Here is a 24,383-nt window from a genome sequence, read left to right on the forward strand (position 1 = left end):
TTAAAGAATGTTCCATTCATTCACTGTGAATTTGCAATTCATATGAATCTGCACTGCAAAGACGCTTTTGTTACACCGCTGGAAACTGTCCTAGTAACCCAAAGCCGGAATTCAGGGGCATGTTGAGACTAGCATATATGTAGTTCAATTGGTTTCCACTTAACCCTGGTCAGCTCTTCATTTTTCTGGCCACAAAATACAGGCTTCAGCAATCATTGGAATCTTCACTGAAGAATGTTCCATTCATTCGCATAACTGACTTTCGTTACAATGCTAGACAATATCCTTGTATCCCAATGTTGGTTTTCAGTGGCATGTTCAGACTAGTAACACTGCAGTTCAATTTGCTATCCATTTATCCATGGTCAACGATACATTTCTCTATACTCACAACGCAGCCTTCCGAAATCATTTTTATCTGCGTTAAGGAATGTTCCATTTATAAACTGCGAATCTGAAATTCATCTGAATCTGCACTCCAAACAGTCTTTTGTTATACCACTGACGACTATCCTCCTAACCAATGCTGGTATTCAGCAGAATTGAACTCGCAGCTGTTCTGTTCAATTGGCTATGCACTTACCCCTGCTCAGCTCTTCATTTTTCTATCCACAAAACGCAGACTTCAAAAATCATTGGAATCTCCACTAAACAATGTTCCAGTCATTCAATGCGAATTTGAATTTCGTCTGAATCTGCACTCCAAACACGCTTTCATTACACCGCTGGTGAATGTTCATCTAACCCAATACTTGTTTTCATCTGCATGTTCAGACTTGCAGTAGTGCTGTTCAATTGGCTATGCACTTAACCCTGGTTAGCTCTTCATTTTTCTGTCCACAAGACCCAGACTAGAGAAATCACGGAATCTCCACTAAAGAATGTTCCATTCATTCAATTCAAATCTAGAATTAATCTGAATCTGCACTCCAAAAAGTGCCCCGGCCGACCCGCACCCGAACCGGCCCTCGGCCCCGCTCTGGGCCGCTGCCGATTCCGGTGCTTTGCTCCAAAGCAGCCGCCGGCTGAGGGCCAGGCCGCATGCCTGGGCCGCCCCGAGGCCCTGCTTCAAGCCGCTGCAGACCCTGGGGCTTAGCTCCGCAGCACCCGTCGGCGGAGTGCCGGGCCACGCTCCAGGGACGCCCTGCGGCCCCGCTCTGCACCGCTGCCAACCATGGGGCTTAGCTCCGCGGCCCCCGTTGGCTGAGGGCTGGGCCGCGCGCCCGGGCATCCCCGCGCCGGGCATGGCACTCTACCCCGCATCGGGCCGATGCCGACCCCGGGGCTTAGCTTCGCGGCACCCGCCTGCCGAGGGCCGGGCTGTGCACCTGGGCTGCCCCGCTCCCGGCCAGGCCCTCGGCCCCGCTCCAGGCAACTGCCGACCCAGGGGCTTAGCTCCGCGTTACCCGCCGGCCGAGGGCCTGGCCGCGCGCCCGGTCCGTCCCGCACCCGAACCAGCCCTCGGCCCCGGTCTGGACCGCTGCCAACCCCGGAGCTTAGCTCCGAGGCACCCGCCGGCCGAGGGCCGGGACCCACGCCCGGGCTGCCCCGCGGCCCCGCTCCGGGCCGCTGCCCACCCTGGGGCTTAGCTCTGCGTCACCCGCCGTCCGAGGGCCTGGCCACGCGCCCGGGCCGCCCCGCGCCTGGCCTGGCTCTCGGTTCCGCTCTAGGCCGCTGTCGACCCCGGGGCTTAGCTCCGAAGCACCCGCCGGCCGAGGACAGGGCGGCATGCCTGGGACGTGTCACGTTCCCGCTCCGGGCCGCTGCTGACCCCGGGACTTAGCTCTGCGGCACCCGCCAGCCGAGGTCCGAGCCACGCGCCAAGGCCGCCCTGCACCGTCCCGGCCCTCGGCCCCGCTCCGGGCCGCTGCCGACCCCGGGGCTTAGCTCCGAGGCACCCGCCTGCCGAAGGCCTGGCCGCGCTCCTGGGCAGGCCCGCGCCCAGCCCTGCCCTTAGCCCCACTCCGGGCCGCTGCCGACCCTGGGGCTTAGCTCCGCATCACCCGCTGGCCGAGGGCGGGGTCGCGTGCCCCGGCCTCCCTGCACCCGAACCGGCCCTCGGCCCCGCTCCGGGCCGCTGCAGACCCCGGGTCTTAGCTCCGCAGCACCAGCCGGCCGAGGGCCGGTCCGCGCTCCAGGGCCGCCCCGCGGCCCTGCTCTGGGCCGCTGCTGACCACGGGGCTTAGCTCCGCAGACCCCGTCGGCCAAGGGCCGGGCCATGCGCCCGGGCTTCCCCGTGCCAGGTCCGGCACTCTACCCAGCTCCGGACCGATGCTGACCCCGGGCTTAGCTCCGCGGCACCCACCTGCCGAGGGCAGGCCCATGCACCTGGACTGCCCTGTGCCCGGCCCGGCCCTCAGCCCCTCTACGGGCCGCTGCCGACCCCGGGGCTTAGCTCCGCGTCACACGCAGGCCGAGAGCCGAGCTGCCCGCCAGGGCCTCCCTGCACCCTAACCGGTGCTCGACCCCACTCTGGGCCACTGCCGACGCCGGGGCTTAGCTCCGATACACCCGCCGGCCGAGGGCCGGGCCGCGGGCCCGGGCCGCCCCATGCCAGGCCTGGCCCTCTACCCCACTCCGGGCCGCTGCCGACCCTGGGGTTTAGCTCCGAGGTACCCGCTGGTGGAAGGCCGGGCCGCGCGCCCGGGCTGCCCCTTGGCTACGCTCTGGGCCGCTGCCGACCACGAGGCTTAGCTCCGAGGCACCCGCCGCCCGAAGGTCGGGACTCGCGCCCAGACCGCCCAGCGCCGGGCCCGGCACTCTACCCCACTCCGGGCCGATGCTGACCCTGGAGCCGAAGTCCGGCCCGTGCGCCTGGGCTGCCCTGCGCCTGTCCCGGCCTCTGCCCCACTCCGTGCCGCTGCCGACCCAGGGGCTTAGCTCCGCGGCACCCGCCTCCCGAGGGCCGGGCCGCGCACCTGGGCAGCACCGCACCTTCCCCGGCCCTCGGCCCTGCTCCGGGCCACTGCCGACCCCGGGGCTTAGCTCCGAAGCACCCCCCGGCCGAGGGCCGGACCGCACACCCAGGACGCCTCGCGTCCCCACTCGGGCCGCTGCCGACCCTGGGGCTTAGCTCTGCGGCACCCGCCCGCCCGCCGAGGGCTGGGCCGTGCGCTCAAGGGCCGCCCCTCACCCGGGGCTTAGCTCCGTGGCACCCGCCGGTTGAGAGGCCGTCCATGCAGCCAGGCTGCCCCGCGCCCGGCCATTCTCTCGGCTGCGATCCGGGCCGCTGCCGACCCCGGGGCTTAGCTCCACGGCACCCGCCTGCCGAGGGCTGGGCCGTGCGCCCGGGCGGCCCCACGCTGGCCCGGGCCTCGGGCCCACTATGGGCCGCTGCCGACCTCGGGGCTTAGCTCTGTGGCACCCGCCGGCCGAGGGCCAGGACGCACACCAGGGCCGCCCCGCGTCCGGCACCGCTGTCTGCCCTGCTCCTGGCCGCGGCCAACCCCGGGGCTTAGCTCCAAGGCACCCGCTGGTCGAGGGCTGGGCCGCGCACCTGGGCCAGCCTGCGCCCAGCCCGGCCCTCGGCCCCGCTCCGGGCTGCTGCCGACCCCGGGGTTTAGCTCCGAGGCACCCGCCGGCTGAGGGACGGGCCCCGCTCCGGGCTTCTGCAGACCCCGGGTCTTAGTTCCGCGGCACTCGCCGGCGGAGTGACGGTCCGCGAGCCCGGGATGCACCGCGTCCCCACTCCGGGCCGCTGCCGACCCCGAGTCTTAGTTCCGCGGAACACGCCAGCCGAGGAACAGGCCACGCGCCCGGGCCGCCCTGCGGCCTGCTAGGCCCTCGGCCCCGCTACGGGCCGCTGCCGACACCGGGGCTTAGCTCCGTGGCACCCGCCGGCCGTGGGCCGGGTCGTGTGCCCAAGGGCCGCCACCCGCCCGGCCCTGCCCTCGGCCCCACTCAGGGCCGCTGCCGATCCCGGGGCTTAGCTTCGAGGCACGTGCCGGCCGAGGGCTGAGCCGCACCACCATGCAGCCCCGTGGCCCCGCTCCGGGACACCGCCTACCACAGGGCTTAGATCCGCGGCACCCGCTGGCCGAGGGCCGGACGGTGTGACCGAGGGCCGCCCCGAGCACGGCCCGGCACTCGGCCCCACTCGGGGCCGCTGCCGACCCCGGGGCTTAGCTCCGTGGCACCCGCCGGCGAGGGGTCTTCCATGCGGCCAGGCCGCCACACGCCCGGCCCGTTCCTCGGCTGCGCTCCGGGCCGCAGCCGACCCTGGGGCTTAGCTCCACGGCACAGGCCTGACGAGGGCTGGGACAAGCGCCCGGGCCACCCCGCACCCGGAAGTGCCCTCGGCCCAGCTCCGGGCCACTGCCAACCCCGGGGCTTTGCTCCGAGGCACCCGCTGGCTGAAGGCCGGGCCGCGCGCCTGGGCCGCCCCGCGCCCAGCCCGGCCCTCGGCCCCGCTCCGGGGCGCTGCCAATCCTGGGGCTTAGCTCCACGTCACCCGAAGGCTGAGGGCCGGGTCGCGCGCCCGTGCCGCCCCGCACCCGAACTGGCCCTGGGAACTGCCCAGGGCCGCTGCCGTCCCCGGGGCTTAGCTCCGAGGCACCCGCCTGCCAAGGGCTGGGTCGCGAGCCTGGGCCGCCCCACGGCCAGCCCGGCCCTCGGCCCCGCTCCGGGACGCAGCCGACCCCGTGGCTTAGCTCCGCGGCACTCACAGGACGAGGGCCGGGCCGCGCGCCCGGTCCGCCCCTGGGCCCAGCTCTGGAGCGCTGACGACCCCCGGACTTAACTCCACTGCACCCGCCGGCCGAGGGCCAGGCCGAATGTCTGGGCTGCCCCGCGCGGGGCAAGGCCCTCGGCCCCGCTCCGGGCCGCTGCCGACCCCGGGGCTTACCTCCGCGGCACCCGCCAGCCGAGGGCCAGGCCGAATGCCTGGGCCGCCCCGCGCGGGGCACGGCCCTCGACCGCGCACCGGGACGCTGCCGACCCCGGGGCTTAGCTCAGCGGAACCCGCCAGCCGAGGGCCACGCCGCACGCCCAGGCCTCCCCGCACCAGGCCCGGGCCTCGGCCCGGCTCCGGGCCGCTGCCGACCCCGGGGCTTAGCTCCATTTCACCGGCTAGCCGAGGGCGGGCCAAGCGACCGGGCCGCCCGCACCCGAAACGGCCCTCGGCCCCGCTCTGGGCCGCTGCCGACCCCGGGGCTTAGCTCTGTGGCACCCGCCGGCTGAGTCCCGGGATGCGTGACCAGGCCGCCCCATGCCCGGCCTGCCCTCGGCCCTGCTCCGGGTCGCGGCCGTCCCCGGGGCTTCGCTCCGAAGCACCCGCCAGCCGAGGGACGGGTCCCGCGCCCGGGCCGCCCTGCAGCCCCACTCCGGGCTTCTGCAAACCCTGGGTCTTAGCTCCGCGGCACTCGCCAGCGGAGTGACGGGCCGCGAACCCGGGACGCACCGCGTCCCCACTCCGGGCCGCTGCTGACCCCGGGTCTTAGCTCCGCGGAACACGCCGGCCGAGGAACAGGCCACGCGCCCGGGCCGCCCTGCGCTGTGCTAGGCCCTCGGCCCCGCTACGGGCCGCTGCCGACCCTTGGGCTTAGCTCCGCGGCACCCGCCCGCCGAGGGCCGGGCTGCGCGCCCGGGCAGCCGCGTGCCCATCCCTGCCCTCGGCCCCACTCCGGGCCGCTGTCGACCCCGGGGCTTAGCTCTGTGGCACCCGCCGGCCGAGTCCCGGGACGCGTGACCAGGCCGCCCCATGCCCGGCCTGCCCTCGGCCCCGCTCCGGGCCGCGGCCGTCCCCGAGGCTTCGCTTCGAAGCACTCGCAGGCCGAGGTCCGGGCTGTGCGCCCGAGCCGCCCCACGACCCTTCTTCAGGCCGCTGACGAACCCGGGGCTTACCTTTGCCGCACCTGCCGGCCGAGGGCCAGGCCGCGTGCCCGGGACGCCCCGTGGCCCCGCTCTGGTCCGCTGCCGAACACGGGGCTTAGCTCCATGGCACCCGCTGGCCGTGGGCCGGGCCGTGCGCCCAAGGGCCGCCCCTCGCCCGCCCCTGCCCTCGGCCCCACTCGGGGCCACTGCCGACCCCGAGGCTTAGCTTCGAGGCACGCGCCGGCCGTGGGCTGAGCCGTGCGCCCGGGCCGCCCCGCGGCCCATCTCCAGGATGCTGTCGACCCCGGGGCTTAGCTCCGCGGCACGCACGATCCGAGGACCAGGCCGCGCGCCCGGGCCACCCCGCGCCCGGTCAAACCCTCGGCCCCGCTCTGGGCCGCTGCCGACCCCAGGGCTTAGCTCCACGGCACAGGCCTGCTGAGAGCTGGGCCACGCGCCCGGGCCGCACGGCGCCCAGAAGTGCCCTCGGCCCAGCCCCGGGCCACTGCCGACCCCGGGGCTTAGATCCGAGGCACCCGCTGGCCGAGGGCCGGGCCGCGCGCCTGGGCCGCCCCGCGCCAAGCCCGGCCCTCGGCCCCGCTCCAGGGCGCTGCCGACCCTGGGGCTTAGCTCCACGTCACCCGAGGCCCGAGGGCCGGCCCGCGCGCCCGTGCCGCCCCGTAACCGAACTGGCCCTGGGAACCGCCCTGGGCCGCTGCCGTCCCCAGGACTTAGCTCCGCGGCACCCGCCGGCCGTGGGCCGGGCCGTGCGCCCAAGGGCCGCCCCTCGCCCACCCCTGCCCTCGGCCCCACTCGGGGCCGCTGCTGACAACGGGGCTTAGCTTCGAGTCACTCGCCGGCCGAGGGCTGAGCCGTGCGCACGGGCCGCCCCGAGGCCCAGCTCCAGGATGCTGCCGACCCCGAGGCTTAGCTCCGCGGCACGCGCCATCCGAGGACCAGGCCGCGCGCCCGGGCCGCCCCTCACCCGGTCAAACCCTCGGCCCCGCTACAGGCCACTGCCGACCATGGGGCTTAGCTCCATGGCACCTGCCGACCGATGGCCGGGCCGCATGCCCGGGACGCTCCGCGGCCCCGCTCCAGACCACTGCGACCCCGAGTCTTAGCTCCGTGGAAACGGCCGGCCGAGGTCCGGGCCGCGCGCCCGGGCCGCCCCGCGCCCGACCCAGCCCTCGACCCCACTCCGGGCCACTGCCAAACCCGGGGCTTAGCTCGGCGGCACCCGCCGGCCGAGGGCCGAGCCGAACCCCCATGCTGCCCCGTGGCCCCGCTCCGGGCCACCGCCTACCATGGGGCTTAGCTCCGCGGCACCCGCTGGCCGAGGGCCGGGCCGCGCTCCCGGGTCATCCCGTGCCCGCCCTGCTCCTCGGCCACGCTCTGGGCTGCTGCCAACCCCGGGGCTTAGCTCCGAGATACCCGCCGGCGGAGAGCCGGGCCCCGCACCCGGGACACCGCGCGGCCCCACTCCGGGCCACTGCAGACCCCGGGGCTTAGCTCCGAAGCACCCGCCTTCCGAGGGCCCGGGCTGCGCGCTTGCAACGCACTGCGGCCCCGCTCTGGGCTGCTGCCGACCCCAGGGCTTAGCTGCACGGCACTGCCCGGCCGAGGTCCGGGCCGCACCCCAGGGCCACCCCGCGCCCGACCCTGCCCTCGGCCCCGCTCCGGACCGCTGCCGAACCCGGGTCTTAGCTCCGCGGCACCCGCCAGCCGAGGGACCGGCCGCACGCCCGGGCCGCCCCGTGGCCCCGCTCCGGGCCGCTGCCGACCACAAGGCTTAGCTCCGGGGTACCCGCCGGCCGAGGGCTGGGCCGTGCGCCCAAGGTCCGCCCCTCACCCCGCCCTGCCCTTGGCCCCACTCGGGACCGCTGCCGACCCCGGGGCTTAATTCCGTGGTACCCGCCGCCCGAGAGGCCGTCCATGCAGCCAGGCTGCCCTGCGCCCGGCCAGTCCCTCGGCTGCGCTCCGGGTCGCTGCCGACCCCGGGGCTTAGCTCCACGGCAACCGCCTGCCGAGGGCTGGGTCGTGCGCCCGGGCGGCCCCACGCTGGCCCGGGGCCTCGGCCCCACTCTGGCCCGCTGCCAACCTCGGGGCTTAGCTCTGCGGCACCCACCGGCCGAGGGCCAGGACGCACGCCAGGGCCGCCCCGCGCCCGGCACTGCCCTCGGCCCTGCTCCTGGCCGCGGCCGACCCTGGGGCTTAGCTCCGAGGCACCCGCTGGTCGAGGGATGGGCTGCGTACCTGGCCGCCCTGCGCCCAGCCCGGCCCTCGGCCCCACTCCGGGCTGCTGTCGACCCTGGGGCATAGGTCCGAGGCACCCTTCGGCCAGGAGCCGGGCCCCGCACCAGGGCCGCCGTGCGGCCCCGCTCCGGGTCACTGCAGGCCACGGGGCTTAGCTCCGAAGCACCCGCCTTCCGAGGGCCCGGGCTGCGCGCTCGCAACGCACTGCGGCCCCGCTCTGCGCTACTGCCGACTCCAGGGCTTAGCTGCCCGGCACCCGCTGGTCGAGGGCTGTGCCGCGCACCTGGGCCGGCCTGTGCCCAGCCCGGCCCTCGGCCCCGCTCCGGGCTGCTGCCGACCCCGGGGCTTAGCTCTGAGGCACCTGCCGGCCGAGGGACGGGTCCCGCGCCCGGGCCGCCCTGCGGCCCCGCTCCGGGCTTCTGCAGACCCCGGGTCTTAGCTCCGCGGCACTCGCTGGCGGAGTGAGGGGCCGAGAGCCCGGGACGCACCGCGTCCCCACTCCGGGCCGTTGCCAACCCCGGGTCTTAGCTCCGCGGAACACACCGGCCGAGGAACAGGCCACGCGCCCGGGCCGCCCTGCGCCCTGCTAGGCCCTCGGCCCCGCTACGGGCCGCTGCCGACCCTTGGGCTTAGCTCCGCGGCACCCGCCCGCCGAGGGCCGGGCTGCGCGCCCGGGCAGCCTCGCGCCCGTCCCTGCCCTCGGCCCCGCTCCGGGCCGCTGCCGACCCCGGGGCTTAGCTCTGTGGCACCCGCCGGCCGAGTCCCGGGACGCGTGACCGGGCCGCCCCATGCCCGGCCTGCCCTCGGCCCCGCTCCGGGCCGCGGCCGTCCCCGGGGCTTTGCTCCGAAGCACCCTCCGGCCGAGGTCCGGGCTGCACGCCCGGGCCACCCCACGACCTTGCTCCGGGCCGCTGCTGACCCCGGGGCTTAGCTACGAGGCACCCGCCAGCCGAGGGACGGACCGCGCGCCAGAGGGCCGCCCCGCGAATGGCCCAACCCCCGACCCCACTCGGGGCCGCTGCAAACCCCGGGGCTTAGCTCTGAGGCACCCGCCAGCCGAGGGCCAGGCCGCACGCCCGGGCTGCCCCGCACCGGGAAGTGCCCTCGACCCCGCTCCGGGCCGCTGCCGATCCCGGGGCATAGCTCCGAGGCACCCGCCGGCCGAGGGCCGGGCCGCGCATCCGGGACGCTCCCGGCCCCAAACCGGAACCGCTGCTGTCCACGGGGCTTAGCTCCACTGCACAGGCTGGCCGAGTGACGGGCCACGTGCCCAGGCCACCCCGCGCCCGGCCCGGGCCTCTACCCTGCTCTGGGCCGATGCCGACCCCGGGGCTTAGCTCCACAGCACCCGCTGGCCGAGGGCCGGGCCGCGCGCCTGGGCCGCCCCGCACCTAGCCAGGCCCTCGTCCCCGCTCCGGGGCGCTGCGGACCCTGGGGCTTAGCTCCACGTCACCCGAGGGCCGAGGGCCGGGCCGCGCGCCCGTGCCGCCCCGCACCCGAACTGGCCCTGGGAACCGCCCTGGGCCGCTGCCGTCCCTGGGGCTTAGCTCCGAGGCACCCGCCTGCCAAGGGCTGGGGCGCGCGCCTGGGCCACCCCACGGCCGGCCCGGCCCTCGGCCCCGCTCCAGACCGCAGCCATTCCCGTGGCTTAGCTCCGCGGCACTCGCAGGACGAGGGCCAGGCCACGCGCCCGGTCGCCCCTGGGCACCGCTCTGGAGTGCTGACGACCCCCGGGCTCCACTGCACCCGCCGGCCGAGGGGCAGGCCGAATGCCTGGGCCGCCCCACACGGGGCACGGCCCTCGGCCCCGCTCCGGGCCGCTGCCAACCCCGGGGCTTAGCTCCGCGGCACCAGCCAGCCGAGGGCCAGGCCGCACGCCCGGGCCGCCCCGCGCCCGGCCCGACCCTCGGCCCCTCTCCGGGCCGCTGCCGACCCTGGGGCTCCGCTCCGAGGCACCCGCCGGCCGAGGGCAGGGCCACGCACCTGGGACGCCCCCGGCCCCACAACGGAACCGCTGCTGACTATGGGGCTTAGCTCCGCTGCACACGCTGGTCGAGTGATGGGCCTCGTGCCCGGGCCACCCCGCGCCAGGCCCGGCCCTCTACCCTGCTCTGGGCCAATGCCGACCCGGGGCTTAGCTCCACGGCACCCGCCTGCCGAGGGTCGGGCCGTGCTACTGGGCCGTCCCACGCCTGGCCTGGCCCTTGGGCCAGCTCCGGGCCGCTGCCGAAAATGCAGCTAAGCTCCATGTCACCCCCTGGCCGAGGGCGGGCTGCGCACCCGGGCCGCCCCGCACCCGAAACTGCCCTCGGCCCCGTTCTGGACCGCTGCCGACCCCAGGGCTTAGCTCCGAGGCACCCACCAGCCGAGGGACGGACCGCGCGCCAGAGGGCCGCCCCGCGAATGGCCCAGCCCCCGGCCCCACTTGGGGCCGCTGCAAACCCCGGGACTTAGCTCCGAGGCACCCGCCGGCCAAGGGCTGGGCCGCACGCCCGGGCTGCCCCACACCGGGAAGTGCCCTCGGCCCCGCTCCGGGCCGCTGCCGACCCCGGGGCTTAGCTCCGAGACACCCGCCGGCCGAGGGCCGGGCAGCACATACGGGACGCTCCCGGCTCCACACGGAACCGCTGCTGTCCACGGGGCTTAGCTCCGCTGCACAGGCCGGCCGAGTGACGGGCCTCGTGCCCGGGCCACCCCGCACCCGGCCCGGGCCTCTACCCTGCTCTGGGCCGATGCCGACCCCGGGGCTTAGCTCCGCGTCACCCACTGGCCGAGGGCCGGGCCGCGCACCTGGGCCGCCCCGCACCCAGCCCGGCCCTCGGTCCCGCTCCAGGGCGCGGCCAACCCTGGGGCTTAGCTCCACGTCACTCAAGGGCCGAGGGCCGGGCCGCGCGCCCGTGCCGCCCCGCACCCGAACTGACCCTCGGAACCGCCCTGGGCCGCTGCCGTCCCCGGGGCTTAGCTCCGAGGCACCCGCCTGCGAAGGGCTGGGGCGCGCGCCTGGGCCACCCCACGGCCGGCCCGGCCCTCGGCCCTGCTCCGGGCCGCAGCCAACCCCGTGGCATAGCTCCGCGGCACTCGAAGGACGAGGGCTGGGCCACGCGCACGGTCCGCCCCTGGGCCCCGCTCTGGAGCGCTGACGACCCCCGGGCTTAGCTCCACTGCACCCGCCGGCCGAGGGCAAGGCCGAATGCCTGGGCCGCCCTGCGCGGGGCACGGCCCTCGGCCCCGCTACGGGCCGCTGCTGACCCCGGGGCTTAGCTCAGCGGCACCCGCCAGCCGGGGGCCAGGCCGCACGCCAGGGCCGCCCCGCGCCCGGCCCGGCGTTTGGCCCCACTCCGGGCCTCTGCCGACCCCGAGGCTTAGCTCCGAACACCCGCTGGCCGAGGGCGGGGCCGCGCACCCTGATGCCCCGCACCCGAACCGGCCTTCGGTCCCGCTCTGGGCCGCTGCCGACCCTGGGGCTTCGCTCCGAGGCACCCGCCGGCCGAGGGCAGGTCCACGCACCTGGGATGCCCCCGGCCCCGCACCGGAACTGCTGCTGACCACGGGGCTTAGCTCCGCTGCAAACTCCGGCCGAGTGACGGGCCTCGTGCCTGGGCTGCCCCGCGCCAGGCCCGGACCTCTACCCTGCTCTGGGCCAATGCCGACCCCGGGGCTTAGCTCGACGGCACCCGCCTGCTGAGGGTCGGGCCGTGCTCCTGGCCGTCCCGCGCCCGGCCTGGCCCTCGGGCCAGCTCCGGGCCGCTGCCGAACCTGGAGCTTAGCTCCATGACACCCGCTGGCCGAGGGCGGGCCACGCACCCGGGCCGCCCCGCACCCGAAACGGCCCTCGGCCCTGCTCTGGGTCGCTGCCGTCCCCGGGGCTTAGCTCCGAGTAACCCGCCGGCCGAGGGATGGGCCCCGCGCCCGGGCTGCCCTGTGGCCCCGCTCCGGGCTTCTGCAGACCCCGAGTCTTAGCTCCGCGGCACTCCCGGGGGAGTGACGGGCCGCGATTCCGGGACGTACCACATCCCCACTCCGGGCCGCTGCCGACCCCGGGTCTTAGCTCCGCGGAACACGCCGGCCGAAGAACAGGCCGCGCGCCCGGGCCGCCCTGGGCCCTGCTAGGCCCTCGGCCCTGCTACGGGCCGCTGCCGACCCTTGGGCTTACCTCCGTGGCACCCACCCTCCGAGGGCCGGGCTGCGCGCCTGGGCAGCCTCGCGCCCGTCCCTGCACTCGGCCACGCTCCGGGCCGCTGCCCACCCCGGGGCTTAGCTCTGTGGCACCCGCAGGCCGAGTCCCGGGCCGCGTGACCAGGCCACCCCATGCCCAGCCTGCCCTCGGCCCCGCTCCGGGCCGCGGCCGTCCCCGGGGCTTCGCTCCGAAGCACCCGCCGGCCGAGGTCCGGGCTGCGCGCCCGGGCCGCCCCATGACCCTGCTACGGGCCGCTGACGAACCCGGGGCTTACCTTCGTGGCACCTGCCGGTCGAGGGCCGGTCCGAGTGCCCGGGACGCCCCCTGGCCCCACTCCGGGCCGCTGCCAACCACGGGGCTTAGCTCCGTGGCAGCCGCTGGCCGTGGGCCGGGCCGTGCGCCCAAGGGCCGCCACTCGCCCGGCCCTGCCCTCGGCCCCACTGGGGGCCGCTGCCGACCCCGGGGCTTAGCTTCGAGGCACGCGCCGGCCGAGTGCTGAGCCGTGCGCCCGGGCCACCCCGCGGCCCCGCTCCAGGATGCTGCCAACCCCGGGGCTTAGCTCCGCGGCACGCGCCATGCGAGGACCAGGCCGCGCGCTCGGGCCACCCCACGCCCGGTCAAACCCTCGGCCCCGCTACGGGCCGCTGCCGACCATGGGGCTTAGCTCCGCGGCACCTGCCGACCTAAGGCCGGGCCGCAAGCCCGGGACGCTCCGCGGCCCCGCTCCAGACCGCTGCGAACCCGAGTCTTAGCTCCGCGGCAACAGCCGGCCAAGGTCCGGGCCACGTGCCCAGGCCGCCCCGCACCCGACCCGGCCCTCGACCCTGCTCCAGGCCACTGCCGAACCCGGGGCTTAGCTCCGTGGCACCTGCCGGCCGCGCGCCTGGGCAGCCCCATGGCCAGACCAGCCCTCGGCCCCGCTCCGGGCCGCAGCCGACCCCGTGGCTTAGCTCCGAGGCACTCGCAGGATGAGGGCCGGGCCCCGCGCCCGGTCTGCCCCTGGGCCCCGCTCTGGAGCGCTGATGACCCCCGGGCTTAGCTCCACTGCACCCGCTGGCCGAGGGCCAGGTCGAATGCCTGGGCCACCCCGCGCGGGGCACGGCCCTCGGCCCCGCTCCGGGCCGCTGCCGACTCCGGGGCTTAGCTCCACGGCACCCCCCAGCCGAGGGCCAGGCCGCACGTCCGGGCCGCCCCGCGCCCGGCCTGGCCCTCGGCCCCGCTCTGGGACTCTGCCGAGAGGCCGTCCATGCAGCCAGACTGCCCTGCGCCCGGCCAGTCCCTCGGCTGCGCTCCGGGCCGCTGCCGACCCCGGGGCTTAGCTCCACAGCAACCGCCTGCCGAGGGCTGGTCCGTGCACCTGGGCGGCCCCACGCTGGCCCAGGCCTCGGCCCCACTCTGGGTCGCTGCAGACCTCTGGGCTTAGCTCTGCGGCACCCGCTGGCCGAGGGCTAGGACGCACGCCAGGGCCGCACCGCGCCCTGCACTGCCCTCGGCCCTGCTCCGGGCCGTGGCCGACCCCGGGGCTTAGCTCCGAGGCACCCGCTGGTCGAGGGCTTGCCCGCGCACCTGGGCCGACCTGCGCCCATCCCGGCCCTCGGCCCCGCTCCGGGCTGCTACCGACCCCGGGTCTTAGCTCCGCGGCACTCGCCGGCGGAGTGACGGGCCGCAGCCCGGGACGCACCGCGTCCCCACTCTGGGCCGCTGCCGACCCCGGGTCTTAGTTCCGCAGAACACGCCAGCCGAGGAACAGGCCGTGCGCCCTGGCCGCCCTGCGCCCTGCTAGGTCCTCGGCCCCACTACGGGCCGCTGCCGACCCTTGGGCTTAGCTCCGCGGCACCCGCCCGCCGAGGGCCGGGCTGCGTGCCCGGGCAGCCTCGCGCCCGTCCCAGCCCTCGGCCCCGCTCCGGGCCGATGCCAACCCCGGGGCTTAGCTCTGTGGCACCCGCCGGCCGAGTCCCGGGACGCGTGACCGGGCCGCCCCATGCCCGGCCTGCACTCGGCCCCGCTCCGGGCCACGGCCGTCCCCGGGGCTTCGCTCCGAAGCACCTGCCGGCCGAGGTCCGGGCTGCGCACCCGGGTCGCCCCACGACCCTGCTCTGGGCGGCTGCCGACCCCGGGGCTTAGCTCCACGGCACGCGCCATCTGATTTCCAGGCCACGCGCCCGGGCCGTACCACTCCCGGTCAAACCCTCGGCCCTGCTACGGGCAGCTGCCGACCATGGGGCTTAGCTCCGCGGCACCTGCTGACCAAAGGCCGGGCCGCATGACTGGGACGCTCCGCGGCCCCGCTCCAGACAGCTGCGACCCCGAGTCTTAGCTCCGCGGCAATGGCCGGCCGAGGTCTGAGCCGCACCCCCATGCCGCCCCGTGGCCCCGCTCCGGGCCACCGCCTACCACGGGGCTTAGCTCCGCGGCACCCGATGGCCGAGGGCCGGGCCGCGCGCCTGGGCCGCCCCGGGCCCGCCCCGCTCCTCGGACCCGCTCTGGGCTGCTGCCAACCCCGGGGCTTAGCTCCGAGATACCCGCCGGCGGAGAGCCGGGCCCCCGCACCCGGGCCACCACGCGGCCCTGCTCCGGGCCACTGTAGACCCTGGGGCTTAGCTCGGAAGCACCCGCCTTCGGAGGGCCCGGGCTGCGCGCTCGCAACGCACTGCGGCCCCGCTCTGGGCTGCTGCCGACCCCAGGGTTTAGCTGTCCGGCACCCGCTGGTCGAGGGCTGGGCCGCGCACCTGGGCCGGCCTGTGCCCAGTCCGGACCTCGGCCCCGCTCCGGGCTGCTGCCGACCCCGGGGCTTAGTTCCGAGGCACCCGCCGGGCGAGGGCTGGGCCGTATGCCCGGGCTGCCCCGCACCGGGAAGTGCCCTCGGCCCCGCTCCGGGCCGCTGCCGACCCCGGTCTTAGCTCCGAGGCACCTGCCAGCCGAGGGCCGGGCCGCGCATCCGGGACGCTCCCGGCCCCGCACTGGAACCGCTACTGTCCACGGGGCTTAGCTCCGCTGCACAGGCCGGCCGAGTGACGGGCCTCATGCTGGGGCCATCCCGTGCCTGGCACGGGCCTCTACCCTGCTCTGGGCCGATGCAGACCCCGGTACTTAGCTCCGCGGCACCCGCCTGCCGAGGGCCGGGCCATGCTCCTGGGCCATCCCGCGCCCGGCCTTGCCCTCGGGCCAGCTCCGGGCCGCTTCCGAACCTGGGGCTTAGCTCCGTGTCACCCGCTGGCCGAGGGCGGGCTGCGCACCCTGGCCGCCCCGCACCCGAAACGGCCCTCGGCCCCGCTCTGGGCCGCTGCCGACCCCGGGGCTTAGCTCCGAGTATCCCGCCGGCCGAGGGACGGGCCCCGTGCCCGGGCCGCCCTGTGACCCCGCTCCGGGCCTCTGCAAATTCCGGGTCTTAGCTCCGTGGCACTCGCCGGCCGAGTGACGGGCCACAAGCCCAGGACGAACCGCGTCCCCGCTCTGGGGCGCTGCCGACCCCGGGGCTCAGCTACGTTGCACCCGCCAGCCGAGGTCCGGGCCTCGCGCCCGTACCTCCCCGCGCCCGGCCCTTCCGTCGGCCCTGCTCCGGGCCGCTGTCGGACCAGGGGCTTAGCTCCATGGCACGCGCCGACCGAGGACCGGTATGCACGTCCGGGCAGGCCCACACCTGGTTCGGCACTTGGCCCCGCTACGGGCTGCTGCCGACCCCGGGGCTTATCTCGGCGGCACCCGCCGGCCGAGAGGCGTGCCGCGCCCAGGCCGTCCTTCGCCCAGCCCGGCCATCGGCCGCGTTCTGTGCCGCTGCCGACCCCGGGGCTTAGCTCCATGTCACCCGCGGGCCGAGGGCCGGGCCCCATGCACGGGCCGCCCCGCGGCCACGCTCCGGGCCGTTTCCGACCCCGGGGCTTAGCTCCACTGCACCCGCCGACCGAGGTCCGGGACAAGCGCCCTGGCCACCCCACGGCCCTGCTCCGGGCCGCTGCAGACCCCGAGTCTTAGCTCCGCGGAACACACCGGCCGAGGACCAGGCCGCGCGCCCGGGCTGCCCTGCTCCTGTCCCTGCCCTCGGCCCCGCTCCAGGCCGCTGCCGACCCCGAGGCTTAGCTCCGCGGAACACACCGGCCGAGGTCTGGGCCACGCGCCCGGGCTGCCCCACGACCGACCCGGCCCTCGACCCCGCTCCGGGCCGCTGCCGACCCGGGACTTAGCTCCGCGGCACCTGCCGGCCGAGGGCCGGACCGCACCCCCATGCCGCCCCGTTGCCCCGATCCGGGCCACTGCCCACTCCAGGCCTTAGCTCCAAAGCACCTGTCGGCCGAGGGCCGGGCCGACCACCTGGAATGCCCAGCGGCCCCATTCCAGGCCGCTGCCAACCCCAGGGCTTAGCTCCGAGGCACCTGCCGGCCGAGGGTCGGGCCGCGCACCCGGTCCGCCCCGCGGCTCCACTCTGGACCGCAGGCGATCCAGGGGCTTAGCTCCGCGGCACCCGCCAGCTGAGGGCCGGACGGCGCGCCCGAGGGATGCCCCGAACACGGCCTGGCCCTCGGCCCCACTCGGGGCCACTGCTGACCCCGGGGTTTAGCTCCGTGGCACCCACCGGCGAGGGGCCTTCCATGCGGCCGGGCCGCCCCACACTTGGCCCTTTCCTCGGCTGTGCTCCGGGCCGCTGCCGACCCTGGGGCTTAGCTCCGCGGCACAGGCCTGCCGAGGGCTGGGCCGCGCGCCCGGGCTACCCCGCGCCCGGAAGTGCCCTCGGTCCCGCTCCGGGCCGCTGCCGACTCCGGGGCTTAGCTCCGAGGCACCCGCTGGCCGAGGGCCGGGCCGCGCATCCGGGACGCCTCCGGCCCCGTACCGGAACCGCTGCCGACCCCAGGGCTTAGCTCCGAGGAACCCGCCAGCCGAGGGCTGGACCGCGCTCCCAAGGTCCGCCCCACGAACGGCCCAGCTCTGGGCCCCACTTGGGGCCGCTGCCGACCCCGGGGCTTAGCTCCACGGCACAGGCCTGCCGAGGACTGGGCCGCACACCCGGGCTTCCCCGCACCCGGAAGTGCCCTCAGACCCGCTCCGGGCCGCTGCCGACCCCGGGGCTTAGCTCCGAGGCACCCGCTGGCCGAGGGCCGGGCCGCACACCCGGGACGCCTTCGACCCCGCACCGGAACCGCTGCCGACCCCAGGGCTTAGCTCCGCGGCACAGGCCTGCCGAGGGCTGGGCCACACGCCCGGGCTTCCCCGCACCCGGAAGTGCCCTTGGCCCCGCTCCGGGCCGCTGCCGACCCCGGGGCTTAGCTCCGAGGCACCCGCCGGCAGAGGGCCGGGCCGTGCACCCGGGACGCCCCCAGCCCCGCACCGGAACCGCTGCTGACCACGGGGCTTAGCTCCGCTGCACACGCTGGCAGAGTGACCGGCCTCGTGCCCGGGTCACCCCGCACCCGGCCCGGGCCTCTACCCTGCTCTGGGCCGATGCCGATCCCGGGGCTTAGCTCTGCCGCACCCGCCTGCCGAGTGCCGGGCCGCACTCCTGGGCCGTCCCGTGCCCGGCCTAGCCCTCGGGCCAGCTCTGGGCCACTGCCGAACCCAGGGCTTAGCTCCGTGTCACCCGCTGGCCGTGGGCGGGCTGCGCACCCGGGCCACCCCGCACCCGAAACCGCCCTCGGCCCCTCTCTGGGCCTCTTCCGACCCTGGGGCTTAGCTCCGAGTAACCCGCCGGCCGAGGGACAGGCCCCCCGCCCGGGCCGCCCTGCGACCCCACTCCGGGCCTCTGCAGACCCCGGGTCTTAGCTCCGTGGCACTCGCAGGCCGAGTGATGGGCCGCAAGCCCAGGACGCACCGCGTTCCCGCTCTGGGGCGCTGCCGACCCCGGGGCTCAGCTACGTTGCAACCGCCGGCCGAGGTCCGGGCCTCGCACATATACCTCCCCGCGCCCGGCCCGTCCGTCGGCCCCGCTCCGGGCTGCTGCCAAACCCGGGGCTTAGCTCCATGGCACGCGCCGGCCGAGGACCGGGATGCACGACCGGGCCGCCCCACACCTGGTTCGGCACTCGGCCCCGCTATGGGCTGCTGCCGACCGCAGGGCTTATCTCGGCAGCACCCGCCGGCCGAGAGGTGTGCCGCGACCAGGCCGTCCTTCGCCCGGCCCAGCCATCGGCCGCGTTCTGTGCCACTGCCGACCCCGGAGCTTAGCTTCGCGTCACCCGCCGGCCAAGGGCCGGGCCCCACACCCGGGCCACCCTGCGGCCGCGCTCCGGGCCGTTTCCGACCCCGGGGCTTAGCTCCGCTGCACCCGCCGACCGAGGTCCGGGACAAGCGCCTTGGCCACCCCGCGGCCTCGCTCCGGGCCGCTGCCGACCCCGGGTCTTAGCTCCGCGGAACACGCCGGCCGAGGACCAGGCCACGCGCCCGGTCCGCCCCGCGGCTCCGCTCTGGACCACAGCCGATCCAGAGGCTTAGCTCCGCGGCACCCGCCAGCCGAGGGCCGGAACGCGCACCCGAGGGCTGCCCCGAGCACGGCCCGGCCCTCGGCCCCGCTCAGGGCCGCTGCCGACCCTGGGGCTTAGCTCCGTTGCACCCGCCGGCGAGGGGCCTTCCATGCGACCGGGCTGCCCCACGCCCGGCCCGTTCCTCCGCTGCACTCTGGGCCGCTGCCGACCCCGGGGCTTAGCTCTGAGGCACCCGCTGGCTGAGGGACGGACCGCACGCCTGTGCCGCCCCGCGCCCAGCCCGGCACTCGGCCCCGCTCCGGGGCGCTGCCGACCCTGGGGCTTGGCTCCACGTCACCCGAGGGCCGAGGGCCAGGCCGCGCGCCCGTGCCGCCCCGCACCCGAACTGGCCCTGGGAACCGCCCTGGACTGCTGCCGTCCCCGGGTCTTAGCTCCGAGGCACGCGCCGGCCGAGGACCGGGACACGCGACCGGGCCACCCCACACCTGGTTCGGCACTCGGCCCCACTACGGGCTGCTGCCGACCCCGGGGCTTATCTCGCCGGCACCCGCCGGCCGAGAGGCATGCCGCGCCCAGGCCGTCCTTCGACTGGCCCGGCCATCGGCCCCGTTCTGTGCCACTGCTGACCCCGGAGCTTAGCTCCACGTAACCCGCCGGCCGAGGGACGGGCCCCGCACCCTGGCCATCCCGCGGCCCCACTCCGGGCCGCTGCCGACCCCGGGTCTTAGCTCAGCGCAACACGCCGGCCGAGGACCAGGCTGCGCGTCAGTGCCGCCCTGCGCCCGGCTAGGCACTCGGCCCCGCTACGGGCCGCTGCCGACCCTGGGGCTTAGATCCGCGGCACTCGCCGGCCGAGTGAGGGGCCGCGAGCCCAGGACCCACTGCGTCCCTGCTCAATGGCGCTGCCGACCCCGAGGCTCAGCTACGGTTTACCCGCCGGCCGAGGTCCGGGCCTCGCGCCCGTGCCTCCCTGCGCCCGGCCCGTCCGTCGGCCCCGCTCCGGGCCGCTGCCGAACCCGGGGCTTAGCTTCATCGCACGCGCCGGCCGAGGACTGGGACGCGCGACTGCGCCGCCCCACACCTGGTTCGGCACTCGGCCCCGCTACGGGCTGCTGCCGACCCCGGGGCTTATCTCGGAGGCACCCGCCGGCCGAGAGGCGTGCCGCACCCAGGTCGTCTTTTGCCCGGCCCGGTCATCGGCCCCATTCTGCGCCGCTGCCGACCCCGGGGCTTAACTCCGCGAATCCGCCTGCTGAGGGCCGGGCCCCACGCCCGGGACGCCCCGCGGCCGCGCTCCAGGCCGATTCCGACCCCGGGGATTAGCTCCGCTGTACCCGCCGACCAAGGGCCGGGACACGTGCCCTGGCCACCCCGAGGCCCCGCTCCGGGCCGCTGCCGTCCCCAGGTCTTAGCCTCGCCGAACACGCCGGCCGAGGACCAGGCCGCGTGCCCGGGCCACCCTGCACCCGGCTAGGCCCTCGCCCCGCTACGGGCCACTGCCGACCCTGGGGCTTAGCTCCGCGGCACCCGCTCGCGGACGCTGCTGACCCCAGAGCTTAGCTCCGAGACACCCGCCGGCTAGGGGCTGTCCATGCGGCCGGGCATCCCCGAGCCCAGCCCGTCCCTCAGCCGCGCTCAGGGCCTCTGCGAACCAAGGGGCTTAGCTCCGCGGCACCCGCCGGCTGAGGGCTGTCCATGCGGCCGGGCCTCCCCGCGCCCGGCCCGTCCCTCGGCCGCGCTCAGGGCTTCTGCCGACCAAGGGGCTTAGCTCTGCGGCACCCGCCGGCCGAGGGCTGTCCATGTGGCCGTGCCTCCCCGCGTCCTGCCCATCCCTCGGCCGCGCTCCGGGGCTTAGCTGCCGACCCCGGGGCTTAGCTCCGAAGCACCCGCAGGACGAGGTCCGTGCCGCGTGCCCGGGCCGCCCCATGGCCCCGCTCCGGGCTGCTGCCGAACCCGGGGCTTACCTCCGCAGCACGTGCCGGCCGAGGGCCAGGCCACGCGCCCAGGACGCCCCGCGCCCATCCCGGCCCTCAGCCCCGAACCGGGTGCTGCCTACCCCGGGGCTTAGCTCCGTGGCATGCACCGGCTGAGGGCGAGGCCGCGCGCCAGGGCCGCCCCGCACCCGGCCCGGCCCTCGGCCCCACTCACGGCCACTGCCGACCACGGGACTTAGCTTCGTGCCACCCGCTGGCCAAGGGGCCGTCCATGCGGCCGGGCCGCCCCGTGCACTACCCGTCCCTCGGCCGCGCTCCGGGCCGCTTCCGACCACGGGGCTTAGCTCTGCGGCACCCGCCGGCAGAGGGCTGGGCCACGCGCCCGGGCCGCCCCACGCCGGCCCAGGCCTCGGCCCCAATTCAGGCCGCTGCCCACCCCGGGGCTTAGCTCCGAGGCAGCCGCCGGCCGAGGGCCTTGCCGCGTGCCCAGACCGCCCCGCGACCCCGCTTTGGGCCGCTGCCGAACCCGGGGCTTCGCTCCGCGGAACTCGCCGGCCGAGGGCTGGGCTGCGAGCCCGGGCCGCACCAATGTCGCGCTCTGGGCGCCGCCGACCGCGAGGCTCGGCTCCGCTGCACCCACCGGCCGAGGGCCCAGCCTCGCGCCCGGGCCGCCCTGCGCTCGGCCCGTCCCTCGGCCCCGCTCCGGGCCACTGCCGAAACCGGGGCTTAGCTCCGTGGCACCCGCCGGCCGAGTCCCGGGACGTGCGACAGGGCCGGTCCATGCCCAGCCCGGCCCTATGCCCCGCTCCGGGCCGCTGCCGACCCTGGGGCTTAGCACCATGGCACACGTCGGCCGAGGGGCTGTCCATGTGGCCGGGCCGCCCTGTGCACTACCCGTCCCTCGGCCGTGCTCCGGGCCACTGCCGATTCCGGGGCTTAGCTCCGCGGCACCCGCCAGCTGAGGCCTGGTCACACGCCCAGGCCGCCCCACGCTGGCCCAGGCCTCGGCCCCAATTCGGGCTGCTGCCGACCCCGGGGCTTAGCTCCGAGGCACCCGCCAGCCGAGGGCCGGGCCGCGCGCCCGGGCAACCTCGCGGCCCCGCTCTGGGCCGCTGCCAACCCCGGGACTTAGCTCTGCAGAACTCGCCGGCCGAGGCCCGGGCCGTGCGCCCAGGCAGTCCCGCTCCCGGCCTGGCCCTCTACCCTGCTCTGGGCCAATGCCGACCCCGGGGCTTATCTCCGTGGCACCTGCCTGCCGAGGGCCGGGCCGCGCGCCAGGGCCGCCCCGCGGCTCCGCTCCGGACCACTGCCGAACCCGGGGCTTAGCTCTGAAGCAGCCACCGGCCGAGGGCCTGACTGCGCGCCCGGGCCGCCCCGCAGCCCCGCTCCGGGCCGCTGCCGACCCTGGGGCTTAGCTCCGCGGCACCCGCCGGCCGAGGGCCAGGCCGCACGCCCGAGCCACCCTGCGAACGGCACGGCCCTCAGCCCTGCTCCGGTCTGCTGCCGACCCCGGGGCTTAGCTCCACGGCACCCGCCTGCCGAGGGCCGGGCCGCGCTCCTGGGCCGCCCCGCGGTCCCGCTCCTGGCCGCTGCCGAACCCGGGGCTTAGCTCCGTGTCACCCGCTGGCCGAGGGCCGGCCCCGCACCCGGGCCGCACTGCGGCCCCGATCTGGGCCGCTGCCGACCCCGGGGCTTAGCTCCGCGGAACACACCGGCCAAGGACCAGACCGCGCGCCCGGGCCACTAGGCTCTCGGCCCCGCTAGGGGCCGCTGCCGACCCCGGGGCTTAGCTCCGCGGCACCCGCTGGCCGAGGGCAGGGCCGCGCACCCAGGCCGCCCCAAGCCAGGCCCAGCCCTCGGCACCGCTCGCGGCCGCTGCCAACCCCGGAGCTTAGCTCCGAGACACACGTCGCCTAAGGGCTGTCCATGTGGCTGGGCCTCCCTGCACCCGGCCCGTCCCTCGGCCGAGCTCAGGGCCGCTGCCGACCAAGGGGTTTAGCTCCGAGGCACCCGCCATTCGAGGTCCGGGCCGCGCACCCAGTCCATCTTGTGGACCCACTCCGGGCCGCTGCCGACTTCGGGGCTTAGCTCCGTGGCACCTGCCAACGGAGGGCTGGGCCGCGCGCCCTGGACACCCCACGGCCCCGCTCCGGGCCGCTGCCGAACCCAGGGCTTAGCTCTGCAGCACTGCCGGCCGAGGGCCAGGCCGCTCTCCTGAGCCACCCCGCGCCCGGCTAGGCCCTCGGCCCCACTCCGGGACGCTGCCGAACCCGGGGCTTAGCTCCGAGGAACCCGCTGGCCGAGGGCCGGGCCGCGCACCCGGGCCGCCTCTGGCCTCACTCCAGGCCGCTGCCGACCACGGGGCTTAGCTCCGCTGCATATGCCGGCCGATCGCCGGGCCTCGCGCCCGGACCGCCCCGCCCCCGGCCTGTCCCTAGGCCCCGTTCCAGACTGCTGCCGACCCCTGGGCTTAGCTCCGAGGCACCATCCGGCCGAGGGCCAGGCCGCGCGCCTGGGCCGCCCGGCACCCAGCCCGGAACTCTGCCCCGCTCTGGGTCGCGGCTGACCCCGGGGCTTAGCTCTGGAGCACTCGCCCGCCGAGGGCCGGGTCCCATGCCCTGGCCGCCCTGTGCCCGGCACGGCCCTCGGCCCCGCTCCGGGCCGCTCCCGACCCCGTGGCTTAACTCCGTTGCACCCGCCGGCGGAGCGCTGGGCCGCGCGCCTGGGCCGCACCGCGGTCCTGCTCCCGGCCGCTGCCGACCCCTGTGCTTAGCTCTGTGGCACCCGCCAGCCGAGGGCCAGGCAGTGCGCCCGAGACGCCCTGAGGCCCCGCTCCGGGCCGCTGACCACCCCGGGGCTTAGCTCCTTGGCACCCGCTTGCCGAGGGCCGGGCCGCGCGCCCGTGCCGCCTCACGCCCGTCCCGTCCCTCGGCCCCGCTCCGGGCCGCTTCTGAACCTGGTGCTTAGCTCCGCGGCACCCACCGGCCGATGGCCGGGCTGCGCACCCAGACCGTCCCGCGGTCCCGCTTCTGGGCGCTGCTGATCACGGGGCTTAGCTCCCCGGTACCGCCGGCAGAGGGCCGGGCCGCGCACCCAGGCCGTCCCACGGACCCGCTACGGGCCGGTGCCGACCCTGTGGCATAGCTCCGCTGCAACCTCCGGCCGAGCGCTGGCCCGCGCGCCTGGGCCGACCTTCGGCCCCGCTGCGGACCGCTTCCGACCCCTGGGCTCAGCTCTGCGGCACCGGCCGGCCTAGGGCCAGGCAGCGCGCCCGGGACGCCCACTGGCCTCGCTTTGGGACGCTGCCGACCCCGGGTCTTAGTTCCGCGGCAGGGCCGCCTTGCGACCATCCCGAACCTCGGCCCCGCTCCGGGCTGATGCCGATCCAGGGGCTTAGCTCCGCGGCACCCCCCGGCAGAGTGTTGGGCCGCGCGCCCAGGCCACCCCGTGCCCGGCCCGGCTCTTGGCCCCGCTCTGGGCCGCTGCCGACCCCGTGGCTTAGCTCCGCGGCACAGCCGGCTGGGGGCCGGGCGGCGGGCCCAGGCCGCCCCGCCCCCGGCCTGGCATTCGGCCCCGCATCGGGCCTCTGCGGACCCCGGGGCTAAGCTCCGTGGCACTGGCCGGCTGAGGGCAGGGCCGCGCGACCAGGTCGACCCGCGGCCCTGCTTCAGGGCGCTGCCAATCCCGGGGCTTAGATCCCCAGCACCGCCAGCAGAGGGCAGGGCGGCGCGCCCGGGCCAACCCGCGCCTGGCCCCGCCCTCGGCCCCTCTTCGGGCCACTGCCTACCCAGGGGC

This window comes from Sorex fumeus, unplaced genomic scaffold, assembly GCF_029834395.1.
Source record: "Sorex fumeus unplaced genomic scaffold, SorFum_2.1 ptg000083l, whole genome shotgun sequence".
In the NCBI taxonomy this organism is placed as follows: domain Eukaryota; kingdom Metazoa; phylum Chordata; class Mammalia; order Eulipotyphla; family Soricidae; genus Sorex; species Sorex fumeus.